Here is a 5,426-nt window from a genome sequence, read left to right as displayed (position 1 = left end):
ACACTACTGTGGATGGATTACTTATTTCATTTTTTAATACTAAATTACCAAATGATAAATGCTAAATCATAGTTTATACATCAAAGTGTCTAATATTGACATATCTGGGATAAATTTTATCCCATAAAATATTCTCACTTTTTAAGTTTGCATGTGTTTGTGTACCTTGATGGTGATTTTGCAAAAAGAAACTGGAAAGTTATGTAATACGCTTAGTTTACAGTCCTTTTATTTCTTGGCCTTGTCTGCTTGTGGTCATGAAGTGACCACTTTTTTAATCTTAGAATTGCGTTTTTCCACAACTCAGTACTAAAGCTACCACTCTCTGCAAACTAAATTACACATTCTTAATAAAAATCTCCCTTCTGAGCAGCAGCTTTCCCCCCCAAGATCCTTTGGACAAAAGTCTGCACAGATTTTTCACAACTTGTCTTATAGATTCGGCTGATTCTTTCATATCTGTGGCCTTTTGGACCTCCCTGTCAGAGTTTCTGGAACCAGGCAGCTCAGTTTCTTTTATTTTCTTCTGCAAACATATTAAACTGTATTCTCTTGTAACAACGAGAACTTACAGAGTCTTGAATAGGTATTCACAACTCTTGATTTTTCTCCAATTTTTTTCAGCTTAGTTGCAAACTTTGTGATAAAACAACAGAAAAAAAAAGACAACACAACTGCATAGTGGTAAGCAAATAAAACAGAATGCTGCCTGGATTTGTGTTCACCTTCTTTTACTCTGAAAAGCTGAAAACAAAATCCAGAACAACCACTTATCTTTAGAAGGCACCTAATTAGCAGAGTGTAATTTAAACCCAAAACAAGATAAATTGCATTTCGAAAATGCTACTGTGAATGCTTCATGCTGAAAACTTAAGCTAAATGATGCTGAAATTCAGCTGAAAATATCAATTTTTAAATAATTAATATAACCTTTATTTCATGAGTCAAAACATTAAGAACAGTTTCTTATTCACAATGTTGGCCTGAGAGTGCAGTTAACAGCAAATGTGTTAAAGCAAGTTCAATTTGAAAAGCTGAAGGAAGCCAAAAGAAGCCTAACTTTGCTGAAAACAGTAAAAAGGAGCAAAAATATAGCTGAAATAGTAAAAAAACAGCTAAAAGCTAAAATAGTAGAATATAACAGAAAACAACTGCAAAAAGCATAAATGGCACAAATTAGTAGAAAAAAGCACAAAACAGAAAAAATCAGAAGAATAGCAGAAAGAAGCAGATCTAAAGCTGAAATAGCATAAAAAGCTAAAATTAGCATAAAATAAGCTAAACGTAGCAGCCAAAAGTTGTAAATAACACCCAGATAGTGAAAGCTTTGTAAAAAAAAAWGTATAATTAGCAGAAAAAAAAGGCATAAAAGTACAAAAAATTTACAAATTGTAGTAAATTAGTTAAAACAACTGAAATTGTTTTGAAAAACAGCTAAAATGTAGTTGGAAATCGTTAGGAAGCATAAGGAGCACATGTTTGCTGAACTTGTGTATTTAGCTTAAAAAAGCTAACTTTAGCTAAAAACAGCTGAACATTAGCTAAATTTGCAGCAACTAATATAGYTGAAAACATCAGAAGGAAGCATAAATAGCACAAATTAGCAGAAAAGAAAGCACAAAAAGGTTACAATTAGCAAAATAAGTAGCTAAAATTGGCACAAGGAAGTTTAAAAAGAGCAGAACCAGAACAAAATGTGTAAGGTTCTGTAAAGATTTAGAAACATTTTAAAGATGTTGAAAACAGCTCCATTCATTTTCAGTGGCAAAAAATGGCTAAAAAAGTGCAATGTCTGAAAAAGTAAAAATAGCTGAAATACCAAAAGTCATAGCAGGATTGTCATAAATGAGCTGAATGTTTTGATGTATGAATTGTTGAAATTGCACAACAATTGTGGAACAAGTTAGAAAAACGTGCAGAAGAACAAATATGTGAATGCTATGAAGCATTCACACAATAMTTACAGCAGTTCTGTGAAATYATCAGAGATTTGTCACTGAAAATYAGTGATCAAACAGCATCATGAAGACCAAGTAACACATCATTCAGGTCGCGTCTTTAAAACAGGATTAGGTTATAAAAAAGAATATCCTAAACTTTAAACACTGCAGAGGTTTGTTTCATCATACAAAAACGGAAGAAGAGGGGCAAATAAAAACTTACCAAGACGTGGCCGTCCATCTAACTTGACAGGTGCCAAAAAAAAAAAGAAAAAAAAAAGAACATTAAACTGTGAAGCAGCCAAGAAGCTCATAGTAACTCTAGAAAATCTGTCTACTATGACAATAGTCAGACAGTCCACAGAATCTGACCTTTACCACCAAGAAGAAAGCCATTGTTGAAAAAGAACTGTTTGCTGTTTGCCACCTTGGAGAGAACAAATACACGGAAGAAGGTGCTCTTCTCAGATCAGACAGATTTTAGCCGTAATGTAAAAGTGCATATCACCCTGAACAAACCATCCCCACYGTGAAACACGGTGGTGGCAGCAGCATGTTGTGGGGATGCTTTTCTTAAGAGTTTATAGGAACATGAATGGAGCTAAATATAGTTCAGTTCTGGAAAAAACAAATAACAAAAACTATGAGACTGCAAAAGCAGCCGGTTCGGATGTTATCAGTCCATTAAATGGACRTTATTAGTGATTATCAGTCCCATAGAATGGCTTCAGTCTGTCCCAACAGTGCCCCCTAGTGGGTTATCAGTGCAAAATACGTTGGAATGGAACAATCTGCTGCTGCCAGAGTCTGGTCTACTTTATCTTAGCCCATGTCATTTTCTCTAAAATTAACCTTAGTGGCTTTATGCCTCATCCTAACCAGCCTACACATTCTCACTCCCAAGTCGTCACATATTGACGCTTTTCCAAAGGTTCCCTCTGCGTCTTATTTTGATGCACAGGGTACCCCCCTCGCGTCAGCCCTTGACGCCCGCGGATTTTCCGGGTTTCGCCACCAGGGGTCTTTGGGTCGGGGGTCTGAGGTTAACATGAGGGATCAGGATTAATGGTTAAATTTAGGTACTGGGATCAGGGGTAGGATGTCCATGGTGAATATTTGGTCATTTTACGCTTTAGAACATGTTGACGTGAATTTCGTACATTTTCTAAAAATGGTTAATTTTAGGTACTACGGTCAGGGACAGGATGTCTAAAGTGAACAAAGGCAATTTCAGGCTTTGGAACGGTCGTTTTCGCGCATTTTATACACTTTCTGAAAATATGTCAGACTTCGCCCCATCTCGTCACTAACTGACGTGACGGGGGTACCCTGCGCGTCAAAATCGGACGTAGAGGGAACCTTGGAAACGCGTCTATGTGTGACGACTTGGGAGTGAGAATGGGTTGAACCAGCTGACAGTCTGAGGCAATTCTATGGGACTGATAACGGCCAATAACGCCCATTTAATGGATGATAACATCTGAAGCAGGTGGCAAAAGAGCTTCCAGCAGAACAACAACACCCCAAAGAATCACCCAGAGATATGTTGTCTTATTAAAGTATCAAGTGTTAAAATGACCTCAACCCAACTGAGAATCTGTGGCAAGGCTTGAACGGTTCCACTCGCATTTATTCTCCAACAAATCTGAGTTTGATCTATTTGACAAAGATTTAGCAACAATTAAAACCTGTGGCTCACAGTCAGAAGTGGTTACAGTCAAGGACATCTAGAAGTCAAACTGGAGCGAACCAATGTAAAAAATWAATCCATTAAATAGTTTGAGCTGTAAGTTTGGCCTCTAAGTTTTAAAAACTAACCCRTACTCCAGGACACCTGATCACTTCTCTTTCTGATGCAAACCTGAACGTAATTGATACAAACTCTGTAATTAGTGAATTCAGTCACCATGAAGGCCAGTGATCTCAGGGTTTTCCATCTGGTCAAAGCTAGACCGATGTTTATTCATGTTTTACGTCTTTTTCTCGCTTCAGCAAACCTTTTCATGTTTCAGTTTTCTTAATCAACTYATTTCATGCACCGTTCTTCCTTAGACTTGTATAATATTCTACTTTTCAATACTTGCAAATTTCTCTTGACTGATTCATTCGTTGTTTTCACTCTTTAAACTATACTCCTTCATGTTGCTTTTATCAACATAAAACGTCTGTTCTCTCWTTTAGAAGCATCTGTTAAATATGCTGTATTAAAAATAATAATTTAGTGATCATTATTTGAAGCTACAACATTAATATATTTTCACCTCATATGGTTGTTAAATAYTGTTACATTAAAAGTTCAAGTGATGGGAATAGTTGTCCTTATTTAATGAAAATGTTCTTTTATTTTAATGATTCATATAATATCTGCCCCATTTAGTGTTTGGGTGTCTATAAATAAGCCAACACTTCACTCAAACATGGAGCACAGGTAATGAGTTACGCTCAGAAACAAACAGCAGAAAAAAAGTGTGCAMACTATAAAGAGGGAGATCAATGAGCTGTTTGAGGGGCTCAGTGGGGGATTTCATGATTTGGTTTGTTTTTATTTGGGTTTAGATGGGGATTCTGCAGCCCAAATGTAACATCTAGTGGTTTTGACGTTTTATAATAAAGCATTATGCTTTAAAAAAACACTTTAAACAAGAGGATTTACTTAAAGCAGATAGCTTTTGCTTTCCTTTTTCTCTGTTTCATGACTTCACTCTGAAATTCCTGGAAAATGAGTTTTAAAAACAGCAACAAACAGCACTGCATCTGCTGAGTCTCTTCAAACTCGCCACCATCTGAGAGCTGCTTAAATGAAGGCTGACGACAAATGAAGTCCTCCTCTCACTGTCCAGTTCAGACAGAACAGCTAATCCTTTCATGGTTCTGTCTGAAAGTTACTTTAAAAGAATGGAAACGCGTCACCGCTTTTCACTCCTATGCAGACCTCACTCAGACGGCCCCATCGTTCTTTTTTTCACCAAAACAGATGTTTGACTGTCTCGGTGAGGTAAAAGCTTGGATGGCTTCAAACTTTCCTAAATGTCAMTGAGAAGAAAACTGAAGTTATTAGTTTTGGTCTGAAGAGAAGCGAGGCTCGCTTGAACTSTTTGTAAAATCTCACATAAAATAATACGCCGGTGATATTTCATATTACAGAGTTCTGTAGTAAATACATCATTTTAATCAAATTTTATCCAAAGTGAAGTTGTTGATAAGGTTTAATGAATAAACAGGATTTGTCACATTGCTCCTCTCATAGCTGAGCACTGCTRACAAACAATAACTGAACTCTATCACCCACTTCGGATGTTATCATCCATTAAATGGACATTATTAGCCGTTATCAGTCCCATAGAATGGCGTCAGACTGTCAGCTGGTTAGTATGAGGCATAAAACCACTAAAGTTTTTTTTTATGCAATCTGGTTAATATGAGGCATAAAGCCACTAAGGTTAGATTTAGAGAAATTGACATGGTAGAGTGGACTCCAGTGGTAGC

The sequence above is a fragment of the Austrofundulus limnaeus genome, unplaced genomic scaffold (genome assembly GCF_001266775.1).
Source record: "Austrofundulus limnaeus strain Quisiro unplaced genomic scaffold, Austrofundulus_limnaeus-1.0 Scaffold240, whole genome shotgun sequence".
Lineage (NCBI taxonomy): Eukaryota > Metazoa > Chordata > Actinopteri > Cyprinodontiformes > Rivulidae > Austrofundulus > Austrofundulus limnaeus.
The sequence above is the reverse complement of the archived record's forward strand: the minus strand, read 5'-3'. Positions refer to the sequence as shown.